Source organism: Saccostrea cucullata, unplaced genomic scaffold (assembly GCF_032062105.1).
Source record: "Saccostrea cucullata isolate Sc308-1 unplaced genomic scaffold, CSIRO_AGI_Scuc_v1 ctg261, whole genome shotgun sequence".
Classification (NCBI taxonomy): Eukaryota; Metazoa; Mollusca; class Bivalvia; order Ostreida; family Ostreidae; genus Saccostrea; species Saccostrea cuccullata.
In genome coordinates, this window is record NW_026925910.1 from 233235 (window position 1) to 256628 (window position 23394).

Here is a 23394-nt window from a genome sequence, read left to right on the forward strand (position 1 = left end):
AAATTATGGTCAAGGTTCATTTTCTTTAAAAATGGGTAAACTTCATGGTCAAATTCAAAATTGATAGTATCCAGAAAACGGCCTTGTAAAATATAAAAGCCCTAGCAGGAACTATTAAAAAATTATGGCAGAGACGAATTTTACAGTGGTATCCAATGACAATCCTTATTACAAGAAATTCATCTGTGAAGTATGAAAAACCCAGCTCTAACTGCTCAAAAGTTAAGGCTAAAGTAAAAGTTAAAAATGTTGGTCTAACTTTAAGATCAAGGTCAAAATTTTCAGACCAGTGGAAAGGTCTTATAGATATATAGGTGAAATATAAAAGCCGTTGCACTAACTAATCCCCCGTAATCAAAGAGTTGGCGGTATATAGTTTTTGTCCTGTGCGTCCCTATGTCTGTTGTTTGTCCGCAATACTTTAACCTTGTCAATAATTTTTGAGTGCGTAGGGTAATGGCTTTCATAATTCACAGATGTATTCCCTGTGACAAGGAATTTCTTTTGACACCACCAAATTTAATCTTGTGACATTGACCTTGGCGTTTGACACCTTGTGACCTTGACCTTGGAGTTTGACCCACATTTACCAATAAATTCCGAACTTAAACCATATCCACAACTTTTGGATAGTTGGTGCAAGGGCTTTCATACTTCACATGTGTATTCAATATGAGAAGACCATTTATTGGGTATAGAAACATTTGAGCATTTGATCTTGACCTTTAAGTATAGTTTCACTTTAAAAAACTTTAATCTTGGCCGTAACTGTTGGAACGTTAGTACTAGGGCTTTCATAATTTACAAGTGTATTCCTTGTAAAAAGACTAGTCTTATCAATGGGTATAAAAATATTTGATTTTTGACCTTGTCCTTAGAGTTTGGGCTACTTTTTAAATAGATTAACTTGGCCATAACTTTTGAATCGTTAGTACTGGGGCTACTTTTTAAATAAATTAACTTGGCCATAACTTTTGAATCGTTATTGCTGGGGCTTCATTTGGATACCAACTATTTTGACCTTGACCTTAGAGTTTGACCCATTTAAAAAAATTAATTTTAACCATAACTTTTGAACCGATAGAACTAGGGCTCTCATATTTCACAGGTGTGTAACTGTTCCTTGTAAGAAGATCTTCCATTGTATACCGACAATTTTGAGCTTGACCTTGGAGTTTAACTTGGATTTGAGAAAGTTCAACCCTCGTCATAAGGTGCCATACCGGGGAATCAGTGTTTGATTGATTGATTGTATTTTGTTTAACACCCCTCTCGAGAATTTTTCACTCATATGGATACGCCACCACTTGCCGGTGGAGAGCTGCAAAGTTTGTCCTTTACTCGGCACTCAGGGCCATTGAGCAAGAAGTGATATTTTTCGTGACAGCACCTACTGCGACACGGGTATACCCCATCGCTGGATAATGTGACTGATACTTTATACGGTCTCATCCGAAGGACCGGTCTCCACGTCTCACAGTGGATTTCAAACCTGTGAATCACTGTTTGACAAACACATCTTTTTGAAGTGGGTCAAACTCCAAGATTAAAGTCAAAGGGTCATGTTGGTAAACAAAGAAAAGTCTTGTCACAATGAATACATTTGTGAAATATGAAAGCCATGCAGACAAACAGACAGCTAGACAGACGGACAGAGAATTGATTGATTGTATTTTGTTTAACGCCCCTCTCGAGAATTTTTAACATACATAGAGACGGCACCAATGGCCGGTGGAGAGCTGCAAATTTTGTCCTATACTCGGCAGTCATGCAGGGCCATTGGGCAGGGAGAGATGTTTTTCGTGCCAGCACCTACTGCGACACGGGACCTCGGTTTATACGGTCTCATCCGAAGGACGGTCTCCACGTCCCCCAGTGGGATTCGAACCCACAACGTAAGGATCGACCCCTTACTTCGCGACTCTAAAGCAGACCTATAACCACTGCACAACGCGGGCGGGGACAGAGCATAAAGTATATTCACAAGAATCCTTGACTGCAGGGACATAAAATTATTGTAGAAGCTTGCGAGTTTGCACAAAAGCAAGGTGTATTACTAGTATTATGTGCACCTCCTTTACGCACCGAAGCGGATTAGTATCAAATTCTGTTTTCAATTAGGTTTTAAATTTTAATGTTGGACTTTTCTACTCCAAAATAGGTAATTCCTACTTTTAAGTTGGTTTATCCAACTTTAAAAGTTGTAATTCTTATTCAAATCTTGGCTTTCAATGTTTGAAAAGCCAAGACCCAAGATTAAAGTTTGAACAAAATTTAGAAGTAACCAATTTTAATTTGAATAACCAATTTTAAAGAAATATATACTGTGGCAAGTATAGCTACAGATCTGCAGCTATGGCAGATATGGTCTGTATATATATATATGCTAATATAAAACGTAAACATTTATATTTCATGACCTTTTGATCCGCGAAATTTACATTCCGGTGAAAAATCAACTCACCTAACTTTCAAAAAGTCGTCACAGAGAAAAAAAATAGAAATGTAAATAAAAAAAAACATTTCATCACTCTTGAAACAAGAGGACATGAATTTTATCATTTTTGTGAGTTGTACACACACTGAAACCATTTGTTGTGGCTTTCCTCAGAACGGAGGACCAGAAACATGGGCCCGGGGGGGGGGGGGAGGTGTTGATGGTTATAGGATAAAATTTACGCATTTTTAACCTATTAAACCTTTTGTCTTTCACATTGCATTTATATATTATTTCATTGTTCAATAAATTTTCTGAACGAATAGATGACTTCCTTAGATAATAATAGCTGTAAAGTATACACCACAGATTGTCAAATTCCTTAAGACAGTTTATAGTCTAACCTTCATGTACACTTATTTCATGTTACCTTACTGCTCTAGAGTCGCGAAGTAAGGAGTTGATTCTTACGTTGCGGGTTTGAATCCCACTGTGGGACGTGGGGACCGGTCCTTCGGATTAGACCGTATAGGATAAAATTTATGCATTTTTAACCTATTAAACCTTTTGTCTTTCACATTACATTTATATATTATTTCATTGTTCAATAAATTTTCTGAACGAATAGATGACTTCCTTAGATAATAATAGCTGTAAAGTATACACCACAGATTGTCAAATTCCTTAAGACAGTTTATAGTCTAACCTTCATGTACACTTATTTCATGTTACCTTACTGCTCTAGAGTCGCGAAGTAAGGAGTTGATTCTTACGTTGCGGGTTTGAATCCCACTGTGGGACGTGGGTACACACACTGACCGGTCCTTCGGATTAGACCGTATAGGATAAAATTTATGCATTTTTAACCTATTAAACCTTTTGTCTTTCACATTACATTTATATATTATTTCATTGTTCAATAAATTTTCTGAACGAATAGATGACTTCCTTAGATAATAATAGCTGTAAAGTATATACCACAGATTGTCAAATTCCTTAAGACAGTTTATAGTCTAACCTTCATGTACACTTATTTCATGTTACTTTACTGCTCTAGAGTCGCGAAGTAAGGAGTTGATTCTTACGTTGCGGGTTTGAATCCCACTGTGGGACGTGGGGACCGGTCCTTCGGATGAGACCGTATAAACCGAGGTCCCGTGTCGCAGTAGGTGCTGGCACGAAAAAGAACCCTTACTGCTCAATGGCCCTAAGTGCCGAGTGTAGGACAAACTTTGCAGCTCTCCACCGGCAAGTAGTGGCGTCTCCATATGCTTGAAAAATTCCCGAGAGGGACGTTAAACAACATACAATCAATCACATGTTACTTTAAAACTTTCCTACTGTCTAGTATAGCACCAATCTTTCATAGGAGAAAGGTAAAAATGGTCATGTTTTTACTATAAATGATCGAACTACTTTCGTATTGTCTGAATTCATTGCATATTATTGCACTTATCTTTAAAACAAACATATATTAGATACAATTTTTTGTGGTAACATGTGCATAAGATCGCAAGTCTTCCATGTTTGCTGAAGTCATGATTCAATAATCTGAGAAAAGAGCTGAGGATACATTGAACTATTTTGAAGAAAATGATGTATAATTTCAAAATTTAAACAAGTATAAAAAAAAAAATTGTGTGTTAAAGCAAAAACAGCAACCAATTTGTGAAAATAATTTTCACGTTTTAATTTTTGTAAACGCAAATATATCTCAAAAGAAAATAAGCCAAGAACGTTTTAGTTTCTTTCAGTTTTTAAAGTCTCGTTTTCAAAGAATAAAAAAAATATTTTGTTTCATACTTGTATGAGTGGGAGGGATTAATGCTAATATTCATGCCTTGCTATGGTAAGATTACCAGTATTAATATGTTTCGCAGGGCTTCTCCTTTCTGAACTAGATTAATTCGAAGTGAAATGAATAATATTTTGCAAAACACATGAAGCGTTTTTAGAATCTTCTGATACATTCACGGTTCGTAAAATGTCATGCGAAATTAGCGGTTACTAGACACCAGTGGAACATCACAAGGGTCGTCGTAAATGAACCCTACCTAGGCAGATTCACTCCGTGTCTCGCTGAGGTATCCTCACGCACAATATGGCGGACCGAGTAATTGCAATGGAGACATACTAATTACTTCCGGTGAAGATCGGTTTTCTGGCAGTGTTGTGTTCCTTTACAACGTTTTGAAAACTTGAGTTATGACTAAATTTGAACACTTATTAAGATATTTAATAATTGCATCGGACAATTTCTAAAGGAAACAATGGGCTTTCTCTAGAGAAGATACAGAGGAGATTCCTGTTGTTGGCAGAGCAAGGAGACACCAGGTCGTCAAACAAGGAACAGTGTTTGAATGGTTCAAGAGGAAAACAACATTTCATGTCATCATAAACTTCTACTTTAACATAGAATCTTGTTGTTATCTTGACAAAGATTAATGCCTTTAAAGTGCAAAATCACGTATCCTTCGCCTTTGTTCGTGTCTTGTATAGCCCATTGCAAAACTATACTATTTTCCAGGGACCTTGATTTTACCGAGTTTAGTTAAACTATTTTTCCAAAAGTCTTCTTTTCTATATTTACGCAGTAAACATTTGATCTATATTTTCTCTTTACTAGATCATTATAAAAAGTCTTCTACTACATATCATAAATATATTCTGCTCTTGATTTCATAATTTATTTACTATTTGCATAAATGCATTGTCCGAAAACAGATATTTCTTTTTGTCTCCGATTTTACATAGATCTATGCGTCAGTTTTAGGAAAACTCAAATACACTGGAATCATCCTTGCATGTAGATCATGATGGCAATATATTCCTAAAAGTAAGACTAAAAGATAAATTCATTAGTACCCATGGAAAAGTTTAACCTTTTATTTTTTGTTTCAATTGGTTGAAAAGATTTTCTTTTCCTGAATGATAGTTCCCAAGCTGAGAAATCAGTTGTAGTAATTATGTTATCGACATCAAACCGTTTAAAAACAGATATCCGATTTTATCTTATACGACACGGTTTCAGTCTGCTATTAAATTGGAGAAAGAAATTCTCCATTTCTTCTGAAATACATGCATCATTCTTCCGCTGGAATGATTGATTTTGTTTCAAAGGAGCCTGAAAAATATTAAATTTCTGTTAATTGAGAGCTATAGTATGCAAGAATTGGTACAAACTTTATAAGATAGATTATTATTTATACTAAAAACATATTTAATTTTTTTTTTATGTACATGCTGTGAAATGAATATTATTTAGCTAATACTCAATTGTATTGGGATATAATTTACAGACAATCTTGCATTCTAATTTTTATTTAATTATTATTTTTTCCTTTTATGAGCGAAATAACTCTTTAATGTATAGAGTAAAAATAACAATTTCAAAATACCTGCATTTCAAACAAATCTCCCGACGACCTTAGAGTATTGCCAAACCGAAGTAAAAGTACGACAGTAGATGTTTGAATCTTTCGACAGTTTCGAGTGTTGTTTCCACTGAAAATAACTGTTGCTGCCAATTTCTGGACATAACACTTGTAAGTTCAAAATGATTTAATCCTGTACTGCATCATTTCCTGCGCTAAAATTTAAAAAAATCTATTAAAAAAGGGATCGTCTTTTAGATGACAGTGGTATTGTTATGGTATTATTCAACAAAAAAAAATCCACTGTTGTATTGTAATGTGACATTGAACCGTTTTTTTGTCCAGCTTTTGTAAATAGTAAATGACCCAAACCTTTAAGGTTAAAATGGTGCTTTTTCGGGTCATTTAGGTGTGGGTCATCCTAGTTCTTTATCGTAAACCGAATTTGCAGGTGACTTATGTATTCAAATGCATGAAAAGGATAAAATAATACTAAAGTATAAAACGACCGGCAAGCGAAAACGGCGATCACACTTAGTTCATCAACAGAGGATTGGAGGCTACCACTTTCCGGCAGGTGGCGCTATATTCTGACGACATAGTTGCTCTTCAAGTGTCTGCTCGAATCAAGTAGCTGTAATGTCTTGGAACGTCCCCCGCCAGTACATTCAGTCATCAAATGGTCGTTAACCCAGAGTCATGCGGTTCCTAAACAGAAGCCGTTTTTGCCTTTTGTTTGTTTTGGTGTCTTTTTGTATAATGATTTTCTGTGAGAACCTTCAGAATCAACCCCAGCCTATATTCTATTTACACACAATACCAAATTAATGAGCTGCTAAATCAGAAACATATCAGGGATGCGTTGACGTTTTCAAAAAGTTAAATATAACTTGTATGACAAACATTGTTTGACAGCCTTAAAAACACTAGATGCACATTTTTCGGATACATAAATACATAAGTATATGTAAATAAAGAAATTTTAGGTAGAAATTTTTCTTAATGAAACTTGCTGCTTTGTTGTTCACGCAATTGTTTTTTCGCAGTGAAACGTTATGTATATAGGGATTTTTTGAAAATCTTGTTAAATTAAAAGCTCCGTTAACTTATATGCATAATTCCAGACTAATTAGTTGTGTTTTAAATAAGTTCTCGCAGCCAAATTTGAAGGATCCATTTCTATAGTAATTTTGGTTTCTTATAGCCAACAAATGAATATCTCATTTCATTAAAATTGTTCAAAAAAATACTCTGTTTTCATAGTCCAGATAAATTATATCCATATCTTTCAGACAAATTTTCAAAATGGATAATTTGTAATGGTGATTTTTTTCTTTTGTAAAACGACAAATAGAATCATGTACATGAAATGACTTGTTCTTGTTCTCGATTATAATTAGAGATTTTCCATTTGAATTTGATTAATTTCATTTAAACACCCTCAAAAATTGTAATGTGGCCAAATTTAAATGCAAATAAGGTTGATATTCAAAATATCAGCAATATGAGAAAAAAAAATTAAAATTGGCTGTATTTACAAAATTCTGCATCAGCCTATTTCAATAACTGAATTAGTAATAAATAAGGAGAAAATTAGAAAAGTGAATTGTGCTCACTGCTCACAGGCGTTAGATTTTTCAAAACCTATGGCAAACCATATTCTATCTCTTAATCTTTGAAACTGAACATGTTATGTTTTGAAACAGATATTTGAGAAATCAAAAAGGTCGATACAATAAGTGTAAAACTGAATTTCTTTTAGGCAAATATGAGACGATAATGGAATGCATAAAAATGTTTTCGAATGCAACCAAAAAAATAGCAATGTTATGATATTCGTATTCGACAGATATCCCTGAAGTGGAAAAAAAATAAGAAGGAATTATATTTGATTAAAGTTGTATAATCTCATAATCTCACACTAACAGAAAAGACGATGCACGTAACCAGCGGAATTAGGAGAATTCGATTGTTGTGCAGCAGCGTTCCAAGATATTTCCTACTTCAAACGCCGATATTCCTTGTCCTATCTGGAGGTAGATAGCGAAACAGATAACCCTTACGGGAAATCACAGACACGAGAAGTAAGCGGTGACGGTAGAAGACACCGCCGCCATATATCACACGCCACCGTAACGCCACGGCCCCAGACCCGCGAACTACAAAGATCTGCGCGCGACTCTACGTCTCTTTACTAATGGCTTCTGTAATTGGCCGAAACATCTTCATATACATTTCTCTGCTCTGACAGAGTTTAGCGCGAATTATTTTGATACCTTTCTGTTTTTCTTTCATTATGCCAATGATATTTAAAGGGTGATATTTACTTTTATTCTTTTAAAAATAACATGAAATAAATTTTAAAATTTGCAGTATTTCTGGTATATATTTATTCAGTAGGTGATCATAAATCTTTTTCTGCAGACCAAATGCATGTATTTTTTTTTTTTTTGCATATATTGGAAGTTAAAGGCATTTTCAGAATAATTCATTCATCACAATTTCATTTCTTTTCAATTTAATACATTTCATTTATTTGGTACTTTTTGTTATTGGTTAATGCATCAAATTAATCAAGCATTGACACAAAAAATAATGAAAAAATAGTTAGAATAAATTTACAAAATTAAAATGCTAAAAATACAATAAAATTCAAGAATTTAAACATATTATTATTGTCTGCATTTCAAACCACAGTCAAAACAAGAGTTCCTAAGGGGTACTTGGTAATGAAATTGTAATTATGAAAAGTGTTTTAAGTATAGTTTTTAATGGAATTTAAAAACTACAACAGGACGGAGAAAATCTTTCTTCTATCTCTACAAATTATTGCACCCAGTGTCCCAAGATAAAACTTGCATCGTAATGAGCTTAAAATTGTAGACCTTTACACAACTCTAATTTTCATGGAGAGAACGATCATAGGCATTTATGCCTGCTGTTCAATCCATTTCTTAATGAAAAAAATATATTTAAAACTAACTTTAATTTTATCATATATACTTTCAATTACAATCCTGAAAATCCTGACTGGAAATCGAAACAGGAAAGTCTTGAATCCATGAAGTCAATTCTTAGTCTAAATGTACAAGTAATGAAATTTCATTATGCCGGGTTTGAAATAATCATTTCGTAGGTTCTATGGTCGATACAATGACCTATAATTTATCATGAAGTCACATACTGACTGACGTGTTACATAGTACTATAATTGTTAAGCCATTATATACTGAATTGTTGACGGATTTAATTCCCGCTATTTTCTGATCATGACAAGGAGCAATCGGCCAACCGGTGTAACCGGTCGGCAGGAGATGCTCACTCCTCCACCTGATCCTATACTTCTGCATGATGTTTTGGCGGCCCGTGTTTGCACTGCTCCTTTTTTGTATTTTTAAATAGAATTTTGAGCTTGAATACTGTTCGTTTTCTACATATGTTTCATGAAGAATCCATTTTAGTCCACATAGATAAATTTGAAAAAGAATGGTCTTTGTGGAAAAACATATTTCAATGAGCTTATTATAAGAATATTATATACTGTTTGTTTTTCATAAAGAGATTTGTCAATATAAATATATACAGAGTAGTAAATATTTGTTCTAAGTAAAGTTGTAATAAGATATATGAATTATTGATTTTTCCCAAACCATTTTGTTATTATTTTCATGATCTAAAGAATGAGACTGTATGTAAGTCAGTAAGAGTGTGTGAATGAAAGCAGTCAAAATGTAAAAAGCTCATAAATTGTTTATAATTTCATACAAATTGTGATGTTGGGCAATATAAATAAAAAAAAAAAAAAAGAATCCATTTTAGATTAGGTAAATTTGCCAGGCGTTATTGGTCGTCTGCATGTTTTTTGGCTTAAGAATACAAATATATTTTTAACATGTATTTCCCTTTTAAAAAAGAGAGATAACTTTGATAGTGTAAAATTAAGTATGTATTCAATTGTCCATATCACTTTAAATATATGATTAGATATTTGTAATCTTGAAATTTAATTACATATTTCTTCATATCATTTAGCAAACTAATATTTTGATTCAATGTTTAGCTAATATCTCTCTTTAATATACATACATGTATAGGGACAAAGTTTTCAGATTCACTTCTCAACAAACGTGCTCTTTCGTTTGAGAAAAAATGTACTCGCAGGAAAAAATACTGTTTTCAAAACGAAAAAAAAAACTCTTGTAAAATTTATAATTTATAGTGCTGCATTTTAATCGAAATTGCAATGAATTGCTGAATGATGAAATTCCAAAGGTTTTGTACTAAGGCATTAATGGTTTATGATACATGTATATGTATTTCATAGATTAAAAGTGTCTAAATTCAATATCTCTTATCTTGATATTTAATTACACGTATTTCTTCAAAGGATATAACAGACTTTATATAATATAATTTAATACATTGTACTTTTTTAAAAATTCACTTTTATTAGCTTCACTTAATGTTTGCAATTCATGCTTATTATTTTTAAATAAAATATGAATTAAAAATTTAAATTGAATACATGTAGTTTTTTTTTTAAAATGAACAGAAAGGTTTTTTTTCAAAATACATGTATGATGCCTATATATTTTTATTCAGAATTTCGTAAAGTTAGCTAAAAGTTTATCTGAAAAACGAATTGGAAATAGTCAGGGTTATGCAGATTCTGATTGATCAAATTGACCGTACAGTTGTTTCAACAATTTCTGTTTTTGCAGGAAGCGATTAAGAGTCACGTGATCAAAATTTGTTTCTGAATTGTAAAACGTGTTGCACAGAAAATTTCAGATCATAGCGAACAACCATTATACGCAAACCTGTTTATCCTCAGTTTTTCCAGACTTTCTGGTGGGTGTCATTTAGCCTTTCTTCAAATAAAATGTCTTCACTCGAGCAATATATAAAAGAATTCCTGAATCATTTTTTATTGTGAAAAAATTATATGCATCGATTTTTGGAAAAATAAAAATAGAAACTATATATTTGACACTTTTAAAAACATAGATATTTTTACTTACCATTGTAGGGACGAGGAATAAAATTTCAGAGAGTTAATAATTTCCAAAATATCAAATCACCTTGAGGTCTTTTAACTTTTCAGCCCAAAAGCTTTCAGAACACCAAGTGAACAAGAACAAGCTTTACAAAACCTAAGTGTTTCGTTAGCCAACAAATTTCTTTAATAGAGTTTAGATTTAATAAAGAAATGCAATTAGTATAACGAACTGATTTACAACATATTACCGTACAAGATACGTATGTTGTACAGCGAAGCTAGTGTTAGCGTAAATAGGTTAATAAGAAATAATTGTAGACGACAAATTGAGATTGGCATCACAATTAAGTATAATATGTCATTATCCCTGTTTTGAGGTCAAGACAACGATTTAGCCACCCGAGGAGTACAGTATTCATTGAGCTTGAAGGGCGAGGTGAACATTGCACTTTGAAGGCGACAAAATCATTTTATTGGGTAAAAAAAACAAGACTTCACTACATGTAATATTAAAAAAATCAAGAATATATCATGAATAAATTATTGTAATCTTAAAATGAGTTTTGCCTTTATATCTATGAAGCGAAGATAATTAAGATTGCTTTTTCCCAAGACACATGTAAGTTTAACTTTCTCTCATGAGTTAAAGTTTGAAATGTATACATACTAGCAGGTCAATATTCAAACAAATTACCTTAGTCATTAATTGACATTTTCTTGTAGAAAGTTTATTACTTTTAAAACATGTATTTTGAGCTCGTTGCCACGATGCTTTCAGTTGTAAATGTGAACATTTTAATTCTAAATCTAGGAGTATTAGCTCAGCTTACATGTACTTTTTATTAAATAGATATATTCATAACTCATACTCTTATCAATTGCTTTACCACTATTTTCATGCTCCCGGCTCGTTTTCTTTTTAACGTCAGGTTCGAAGCCATCTGACATTCTAGAACTTTTGTGAAATCAAATGAACGCAAAGGTTTTTGCACATCTTGGTTTTAAACATTAACCAGAAATTATTTCTTTTATTTCACTTACATCAAGATTTGAATAAATAATTTGTGAATGACGTTTTATGAAATTATTAAACGATTGCTTGTTGTCAGTTTCCCCAAACCGGAACCACCACTGTTCTCAGGTTTTTGCTATTTCGAGGCTGTTAACCGAAAATGGAAGTCCTTTAATTAAATTTACGAAAATTACTATCATGTAAATGAAATCTGAATAAAGTCAATGAAAATCACCTTATACCTAGTGTATTCCTAGAGGAAATAGCTCTGGTGCAAGCGATTTGGACTTTATTTGCATTTTATGAATCCATAAATATAGATGTGACATGTATATACACGGTATATTACATGTACATGTATATTCTTTTTATATCAATTTTGATAATGTATTTTGAAACAAATTCTTTAAAAATTATATTTTCTGCTTCTTGTTTAACATAAAATTTCAGAAGAGTAAACCTGCAAAAATTGTCGGAATGAAATAAAAACTGTCCGAAATTCCAGAAATGAGATGCGACACTTTGAATAATTTTAAAATCATTTGGTTTGTACATAATGATATACGGTAGCGAAATCGGACATGCATGGAAATGCCGCTACCTAATTCAAAAGTGAAGAAATATTTAGAAATACATGTAACTGAATAATAAAAATCATTTCATCTAAATTTTTGTAAGTGTAATATAAGTGTAATGTAGTAAAATATGTTAATGATGATTACTATTCAACTCAACTTCTATGTTTCTTGCTGGCTTGCGAATGCGAAAAATATTTGTGTTTTACGAAGGATAACTCTAAAAAAAAAAAAATCAAATAAGCTTCATAATATATTGGAATGCTTGGTAGTGTAAGTTATCAAAATGTCCATGAAAAAAATTGATCCAAGCATAATTATTCTTTACATAATTGTGTCCATTGGGATTTGGTACATTTATACCTATATTTATTTGCTTAAGGTCACAAATAAAGGTTACACGGCTTTTGACTGCACTGATAAAATGACCTTGTTGGCTATTGAGTACTTCCTTATCTTTTACATGGATTAATTTAAGTATAGACATACGACTAGAATACTTCCACTCACAACAATGATCGGTCTCTACCTCTTATTCCTTCCCTTTGTCCTTGGTAAGCGAAAAAATTAAAACTATTTTCTCCCTAATAAGATACAACCATTCGATTTTTTGTAAATACACATATGTAATTTGATAATATTTGATCAACAAAATGTCCATAATGACCTAACTTATTCAATCCGTCCCCTTGTTCTAGTCCAGGGACTTGATCCGTGCCTTCACCATCTTTCTCATAACGATCCTCACAGGAGTGCGTTATTTCAACCAGAACCAACGGACAAGGAGTTGTGTGACCAACACATGAGAGAGGGTAAAGAGATTTTAAAGCCATTTAACTCTAGTGTTGTTGTACTACAAAAAATATTTCGATTTTGCTTTGAATTCGATTGCATGTTTCTTTGTAAATGTTATTTTATCATCATCACTCAGATAAAAATGTTACACAATTTTACAGTACATACATGTATTGTTTTTTTTTATATAGCAAACCTTCAGTGTTTGTGCCGAGTTATACAAACTACAAGCCATTAAAGTTATTCCCTTTTAACTTGCGAGCTAATGAAAAGTCTTTTTAGTAATAATTAAAAGCCTTATATCATTCACAAGAACTTAAAATTTATAACAGGTTGGTATGTATTTAATGGAGGAAACGACACAATTCCTAATCACTGCGTTACAAAATACCATTGTGGTACCAAGTTCCCAATTTGGATGAAGGGTCAGTTGCCATCTGTGGGGGATGGGGTTGTAAACAGACAAGGTTGCATATCGCTCCTCCACTCCCGCGGTCAGCAATGCTGCGAGCTTTCTACTGACCTGAAAGTCAAAAACTGTGGATCTTTCTATGTGTATTACCTGAAACCAACGCCATTTTGTCCTATGGCGTACTGTGCAGGTAGGCATCTGTATATATATTAAAGATTTCTATTATCTTTTTTTTTTACTGATTACTAAAAGGTTCTTTAATCATTAGCATACTAGTATTATATTTATCAAGGTGAGACATACACTTGCAATGTTGGGAATACTGGAGGACAATGCAAAGGTATGATTTTTTCCTAGTAATTGGTCTTCAAAACAATGACCTGTTCTAAGACCTGTATATTTTTTTGATGATGAAACAAAGATTATTCAGCACCGCCAGCGAAATAAGCAACTCACTGATAAATAATCTGTAAAATAGATCTCTACCCAAAAATGACCCGCTTTCCTGTGCTAAGAAAACCGGAAATAGTTTTGAATTCAACGGTCAGGTTCCCGTGTGATGTGCAGTATCCTACCGGTCAACCGGATGTTGGGTTCGAAGTTACGTGGACTGTTGATGGCCAGACATTGGTGGATCCTGATACAGGGGGACTAATAGTCGAACATCTCACCGGTGATTCAAGGACAGTATACCTTGATTACAATAAACTGAAAGGGAACCTCGGCAAAACGGTAAACAAATTTACCAAGTCCAAAGATTATCAAGAATAGAAAGAAATAAATTCTTAAGACACTTATTTCGTTGTAAAATCTATATAATACGATCTGATTGAAATCTGAAAAATTGCAAACGCCACCAACGTTAAATATATTCCACATACAGTAACACGTATCCTTTACCTTATATGGTACAATAGTTTGAAATATATATAATATAATGGATTTTGTAAGACATTTTCCTACAGCTTGGGTCTAATTTAAAGGAGACAAAGACTACGTCATATTGATATTAGTATAGAAAACCATGCAAGAGGCATTGAATTTTGTAGTATGAAATATATGGAGTTAAAGAACGGTACTCAAGCTCAAAAAATCATAAAACAATACAATTTTGAAGCAGAGTAAACACAGACCTCCCAAACATCAGAGGTGGGATCAAGTGTCACGGAGGAGTGAGCATCCCTTGCCAACCGGTCACACCCGCTGTATGCTCCTACATGTATATTCCTTATGATAGGATACTGTTTTTACCATGTTTTAATGAAATAATTTTAGACTGTTCGTTTTTGAATAAAGAAGTGATTTCACCTGTGAAAAAAATTCAGTGTTATTTAAACATAACTTGACCCCACGACCGGAAGATATCTGGGATCGTTTATAGTAACAGCCACAGAGGACTTTGTCAGCGATGGAACTCAGACATATGAAGTTTCATTTAAACCAATCATTGACTTCAATCACCCAGTATGGACAGGCTATAATGTACAACCAATCCATGTAAGAACGACCGGGCTTCTCTGGTATTGTTAATTGTATTTCCTTATAGTCGCGCACATGTTGCATAGGTTAGAGCGTCATCTAGAGTCGCGAGGTAAGGAGTTGATCGAATCACACTGTGGAACATGGAAACCGTCCAATGTCGCAGTAGGTGCTGGCACGAAAAAGACCCCTCACTGCTCAATGGACGTAAATGCCGAATATGGGACAATATTTTCAGCAACTGGTGGCGTCTCCATATGAGTGAAAAATTCTCGAGCGGGACGTTAAACAACATATCAATCATTTCCTTATCATAAAATTGATCTTTTTAATATGTTCAACTATCATAAATCTTTTTAAAAACTTTAACAAAATTATCTAATTTGTTTTTACATCTGTCTTTTGTCTGATCTTGGTTACGTCAGGTGAAAAGTAACGTTTGACTACCCATCAATATTGTAAGCTCTATCATTAATAGGCAGAAATTCAAAGTTATGGTCAGCACGAACGGCAACTAACAACAAGTTTGTTAGTTCTTTTTCAAAGGTGACACAAGTAAGCAGTGAATATGGACATTGTAATGCCCACGGGGATCCGCACGTTATAGGAATGGACCATAAAAGGTAATTATACATAAGTAATATATGTATCTTAGTCTAAATATGGAACGGTAACATTTGATACCAGATTATTCGATTATTTAAGCTTTTTTTCTAGAATGATTATTTCCTTTTATTTCATAGGAACACCAACGTTTATGTTACTGGTGAAATGACACTGTACGAATGCAAATCAGCCAGCAAACCTCTGCAGGTACTTAGTAAACAGTGAAAACATCCGTGCTTTACAAAGGTCAAATCAGTTGTTCTGATGATATTTTGGTATGAATTATTCATTACCCGTCCAAAAATAACTGTAGATCCAGGTGAAGACTTGGCCTTGTGGAAACTATCACCCCTGTATATGTGCTTTGGTTGCTAGAGAGGGTACTGATGCTGTACGAATTGACATATGTGAGAGACGAAGGAACCAACATGCTGTACCTGAAGTCACGATTTTATCCGATTTGTAGATTTCCTGGATATCCTTTCTGAGAGTGCTACAGTTCTGCAGCTTAAGATCGACAATCATGCAAAACATAGCTACCATTTTTAGATGATACAAAATTTCACCAAATGTCTTCTCACTTGATTTGCAGATAAACTTTCCATCAGGTGCACGCGTCGTTGCCAGTATCTATGTACTAAGTCCCTATGGTCATCTACACGAAAAGGACGGAATGATAAACGTAGATGTCCAGGCCCTTCCTGACAATAAGGGATGTGGTCAGGGAATATGTGGCCTCTGGAACGATAATCCTAACGACGATCTCGTAGGAGCGGACGGAAGGCATTACTCACATAATCAGGCCACCGAATTTGCCAACACCTTGCGGTAATATAATATTCTTAATAGGACAATTCCCAGTTTAGCTTGGAAGGCATTCTCGACGTTACATAATTAGCTTCTGAAATTTACACAGCTTTCCTTCACTGTTGAAATCTACATGGGATAGAAATTCGGGTAAATCCAAATTAGTGTATCGAATAACCAATAACATTGTCTCGTCCGGCAAAGAGGTGGAGCTTAAGTTGTCTCAATGTTGTCAAAAACAATTTAAAGTTCCTGATATTATTAATTATTAATTTCTTAACCAATGAGAATCTATTCGCCATTCGCTAATTACGTAGCGCCGAGAATGCCACGTCTTAAAAGTCCAAGCTTACCTGGGAATGCTTCTAAAATTAACACATTACTATAATGACAAGATTTTTCTGTAATATTTGTTGTTTTATAATTAAGTCATCAGAAAGCCTTTTTAACCAAGTCCTAGGCTATCAGCCGTTTTATTCCACTCAACACACATACTGCACCTGTAGTAATGGCAGAGTTGATTGTACCAAAAAATCAACAAACCCAAACAAAAATGTAAGATATGACAATCAAGTAATCAACTTACTGGAAAAAAGTATTCAATTTTATTATGTTTATAGTAGTCAACCAACGAAGTACTGGGTATTAAAATACTTTCAAGGTTTTGGTTCTGATTAAAAAATGCAAAATAACATTCGTCTTTACAGAATTGCAATGGAAAATGTAAATCCAAATTAAACAGACACCGCTATAGACGTTATTCTGATGATGGCTTAGACGGCGAAGAATGCGTCAATGACGACATCACACTAAAGAGAGGTACATGTATATATTTTACTTCCTAACACAATCTTTTCTGGAAAACAGTTTGATAGACAGAGAGGGGAAAATTCATTTGCAATATCAACTGTCTTCCGTTTGCAGAAAACTACAAACCACGTAACGTGCCCGCTACTGGAACAGGGATGGACGAAGCACAGGCAAAGAAACTTTGTGTTGATGGTCTCGGTAAATCCACTCTGTACAACCGCTGTCATCGTGAACCGGAAATGAATATAACCGCACTCATTGATTCCTGTATGGAGGATGTAAAGGTACTTTTTTAATAATAATAATAATGACCTCTCATATGAGGAATTTGGCGGTCAAATTTTGGCTTCAATTGATGATGAGAAAAAGCATATTAAATTTCATTTTCAAAAAGCGACGGGGCAAAAGGTTGGCATATGAATTACAAGTCAATGGCTGATATTATACCTTTTCTTAATACTAAAGGCCTCCGGAAATGATATGTTCCTTGTCACACAAATGGCCGCATTCGACAGCTGGTATCAGCATGCACGAGGCTATGAATCAAAGTACTCAGAAGTACAGAGAGCCGGGCTCATTTACAGAGTAGAATGGATTTCTTACATGAATCACGTTTATATTCTGATGAAAAAATTATTGTAAAACTATCAATATAAATGATAAGACACTGACAGTGAGTTTTTCAATCCTAATATCACGGTCCGATTTTGTCAGAATCAGAATTAATCCGGTACCGCACCTGAATGTAAACAAACAGGCCAGTCTGGTTCCCTCTCCTGCTTTACCTCGTATGTGTAGAGAACTACGGTAACACTGATTTTCAAAAATCCTTACGCTAATGAACTATGTTCTTTGACTTATGAAGTTTTCAAAGTCATTACTACAAATGTTTATTTTATATAGATAAAACTTCGTTTTATTTTTGTCGCTTTATTTAGCGTTGGTATTATCTCAAAAGCGGTTGAGAGTAAGAACTATATTTTTGCACGTAACTTTAAAATGGCGACTATTGGGTTAACATCCTGCCTTGAACAGGATCACATAAGCCGGCAATTGCTCTTTGAGCAATAAGCCCGGCTAAAAATATTTCAAACTATAAAAATAGCCCGGATGGAGATTTGGTTCCCCCTATCGACGTCACGGATCACGTGTGTCCTAATCAGTGTAGTCGTAGGGGAACCTGTATAAACGGTCAATGTAAGTGTGACTCGGGATATACATCGGTAGACTGCAGTGTCAACGTGAACGAACCACCAAACATTGTGCGGATCAGAGGGTAAGGGCTTATTAATCAATGGAACATTCTTTCAATTCAGTTTGGTGTTTATTTGTTTGCGCAAAAGCAGAAAGCAACATTTGATAGAAACGTTCTCATTTGATAATATTGGTCTGCTACTGCGGAATGATTTTTATTCAAGGGGGAGTATTTATGAACCACCATTATTTAGTGTTTCGATCAATTTTTGTAGTCTTACATCAGTTTTTCAAGATTTTTCACTCATATGAGAACCCGTTAGAAATCAATGAAGGGCTGCAAATTTAGAACTTTACTCAGCATGCAGGAACCTGGAGCAATGGCAGTTCTTTAAGAGAGTGTGTCAATGCCTGTCGTGATACAGGCCCAGGTTAAAAATCTCCCAAGGAAGCACCATATCTTTCATTTCAAAGTACTCTATGCATGGAACAGTTACTACAAATTTGAGTTAAGGCTTGAAATCACGATCTCTAAACCAAGGAGCAAACGCTTTACCTGAATGGGTGGTTCTAAAATCATTGAAATCAACAAATATTGTCTAATGTAATTGTAATAATGATTCCACAGCCTTACTCAGTGATTGAAAAACTTGTCACATTGTCATGACGTACCTATGATTCATCATTATCAACAACGAGGACAAACCATTGTCAACATCATGGTTAAAAATGATTTTCTTCGGGTGGGTTGTTCATGAAACTTCAATTGATTTATGATACAAATTCAAAGCAAGAGATTGACTTTGAAAAATAGTTGTGAACAATATAAGTATAATTTAGAATTTACTTTAGATTTTGAAGAAATAACCCTGTAGGTCTCTTGAACTAGAAAATGTTTTAATGGTAACATTTTTGGCAGATTCGAAAGAGAGTTGACCATTTCTGACAAATCTTTTCTTGTCATAAAAATTAACAAATGGAAAGAAATATAAAACTTAAAAATCTTTTAATTTGTCAATAAACGTGATTGCACATGCGCAGAACGGTGGTTGATTGCATTAAAATGAATTTTAATTTAAAAATATAATCAACATTAAAACCAAATATTGTTTCTTGTATGGAAGTTATTCAATTAGTTTGCGAACTTTTTGATCACCCCTCGTATTTGCCATTTGAGAGACGTTAATTACGTAGCGTCGAGAATGCCACGCCTTACTGAAAGTCCAAAAATGACAGAGAATTGTACTAATTGGTCTGCTACTGTGGAATAATTTTTATTCAGGGGGAGAGGAGTTTTGTGGACAATCATAATTCAGTGTTTCTATCAATTTCTTGCAGTCTTACATCAGTGTACATCAGTTTTACAAGGTTATTTCACTTATATGAGAAGTCACTAGATACCAGTCAAATTCAGAACTTTACTCTACATTCAGGAACCTCATTGACTATCGTGACACAGTCACCAGTTATAAATCTCATACTGAGCACCGTAATTTTCATCTAAAAGTACTGATTGCGTGGAACAGTTTCTAATAAGTTTAAGGCTTGAAATTACGATCTCCAAATCAAGCAGCAAACGCTTTATCGAATGGGTGTTCCTAAAATCATTGAAATCAACAAACACTGTCACCGAGAACAATCATGATTCCACGGCCTAACTCAATGATTGATAAACTTGTCTGTCAAATTGTCATGATGCGTGATAAGAATAAGTCATCATTGTTAACCAAAAAGACAAACCATTGTCACATCAAGGCTGACAATGGTTTTTCTTAGTGTGGGTATTTCATGAAACTTCAATTGATTTATGAATACAACTTTTATTGCAAGAGATGGATTGTGTGATATAAGGAGAAGGGTCTGCGCCAAGACCAATGTAATTGCTACGAATATAATGGAAACCGAAAAGATGACATGTCGTTTCGAACCTTTGACGGTATGTTCTATCTATAATCTTTTACATATATGCAGTTGTAATTCTAATAAATAATATAAATAGGAAATATACAAAGATGAGTTGTAGTTTATCCTTAAGAAATCATTAGCCATATCTATCATCTGGAAGAATAATCTTATAATTAAAAGTAAGTGAGAGTAATGAATCTTTAATCAACGACAGAACACAAATTATATTGGCCATTGCTTATATTACGTTTTGTGAATTGATTTTAGAGTTCAGGAACCCTGACCATTGTACCTGCTGAGCTTGTGTAGGCGTGGAAGGTCCTCTGTCCTGTGCCTGTCCACTACGATGCCCATACAGGTGACAATCATTAGATAGAAGCATTTACAAATGTCTTATACCGGTATTTTGCTCAAATAGGCAAAATGAAAATAGTTTTTCCTTTTATAAATGTACTTTGATAATGAATACGCGAAGGTAGTGATCTAGTCTTATTCATGTTTTGTGTTTATTATCAGGCAGAACGCTGCAGGAGTACAACGTCTCGATCTTATTAGACAATTCTACCTTTAGCAATGAACAAACACACACAGTGTACGACTCCGTTTGTCAACAGTGTGAAGTCGAAGGACAATGTCATTTTAAAATATGAAGAGCCAATCCACATTTAAACAAACATGCTTTTGATATACGTGTATTTTATATGGAGACTGGCTAATTTTGAAAAAAAATGAACTTTTGTTTTCTCTAGAATGACGCCTGTTTGATTGATGGAAACTGTTTCCAATCAGGTTACCTGAATCAAGGGCACAATAAAGTTTGTGACCCATTTAGGTCACAGAACCAGTGGTCAAATCCAGGTAAGTCTCATTAACAAATCAAGAGATCAACAGAACAATGCAACTATAAAATACCAAGAACGAAACAATCACAATATCATTTGTCGAATTTATCTAAAGGAGTCAAAAACTAACGTAAGGAGTGTTATTGGTCAAATCGAGTTGAAACGTTGAATAAAATCTTAGAATCAGATCAATTCTAGGAACATTTGTTAAATTCTAATACATGTATATTTGAAAATCAGATCAACCCACTGTATCATAGATCAAACCAAGATACAGAAATAAAGTATTACAATATTTGTATATGTAAACATTTTGAAATTTTTAATTTTCAATGTGTGAAAAACTAGTCCTATCAAAGGACAGACCGATACCCACACACAGGGAACCCATATATTTTTTTTTCCTGATCCAGGGAAAATAGTCCTCCAAATATCTATGGGAATTCCCAGGGGTACCAATTGCGCCCTGAAATTAGCAGACTTATTTTTTGTATCCATATAAAGCAGAATTTATTCAAAATAAAAACTGTACGTGAAAAGAAGACTTTCTGTGGCCTTCAACTCGACATTTAGATATATCGATAAATATATTTATATATTTACATATATCGATGACGTATTGTCAGTTAAAAATTATTCTTCATTCTTATGTCGACACGATATATCCTGATGAGATTGAAATAAAGAATACCACAGTATGAAACATCGAATATTTTACTAGAAAAAGAACGTTAATGGTACACGTAATCCGTCAAAAAAAATTTTGAGATAACATGATAATTATCGATTCAATTATTAAAGTTCCTTAATTATGCAGCATTATATCCTTATCACCTGCATACATGTCTATATATCCAGTTGATTCGATCCGCAAGAGCAGACTCTTCTAATGAACAATTTCTAAAGAACAATTTCTAAAACGAGACAAGTTATTGAAAAACAAATTGATGAATCAAGAGTTCTATAAGTTATATGGTCGATATACAATGTAATCGTGTAAGCAAATACAATCTATCATTAAGTCAAATGCTGACTGACGATTTTCATACTTACCGTTATTTACACAATATTTACACACTGAATTGTCGATGGATTTTTCTGTTATTTCCTGATCATGACAAAGAGCAAATGGTGGATGTAACCGCTTGGTTGGGGATGCTTACACCTCTATGATACCTGATTATGTTTAAAGGTCCGTGTTTGCTGTGATCTTGATTTTTAAATGGAACTCTTAGCTTGAATGGCCCTGAGTGCTCAGTAAAGGTCAAAATTTGAAGCCCTTCACCGGCATACGGTGACGTCTCTATATGAGTTAAAAATTCTCGAATGGGACATTAAACAATATACAATCATTCAATGTCGTTGATAAGTTGTATTTCTAAATTGTAAGGTGGGAAAAAAGTGATTATTTAGAATTACATTGAATCAGACCCTTGTCCTCGACTGTTCAGAACTTTTTTCTACGTTTCTATGTTTGTTTACATCCTCTACCATTTAGTTAAATTGATATATATTAGTTACTGTTTATATGACAAAATATAAGGTAGTATTTGTGGATGGCTTTGTAATTTTTTGGCAATCCTCTCAAAGGTATCAAAATTCACAAAATTCGTTTTTAGCTCTACTGGTTAGAGACCAGAAGAGCTTATGCGATAGTAATGCGTCTGTATGTCTGTCTGTCTGTAAACAATTTTTCAAAATGCTACTCCTCCTACAGTTTTGGTTTGATTTCAATATAACTTGACACACAAGTAGACTATACAAAGATACATGATTCTTTGCATGGGTTTTTGATTTCGATTAACGGTGTTGTCGTGGTTACTAAAAATAGAATTTTCTGTGAAATGCTTTCAAAATGCTACTCCTCCTACAGTTTTGGTTTGATTTCAATATAACTTGACACACAAGTAGACTATACTAAAAAAAATAATTTTGTGCATTGGTTTTTAATTTCATTACACTGCCATTAGCAATGGCTGCCAAAAAATAGCTAAATTTCTGTGAAATGATTTTAAAATGCAATCACAAATATAGTTTTAGTTTGATTATGATATAATGTGTAATGCACTACAGCTAAGATACATTACTTTAATTTGCTTTTTTAATTTATTTCACTCAAACTGCTTTAGTGACACCTGTCTTAATTA

At 33.7% G+C, this 23394-nt stretch overlaps 1 pseudogene; it reads left to right on the forward strand.

Annotated features, from left to right (window-relative positions):
* The first annotated feature begins 12845 nt into the window (after nucleotides 1-12845).
* Nucleotides 12846-21277, forward strand: LOC134270054 (von Willebrand factor D and EGF domain-containing protein-like; annotated as a pseudogene).
* Nucleotides 21278-23394: the final 2117 nt, after the last annotated feature.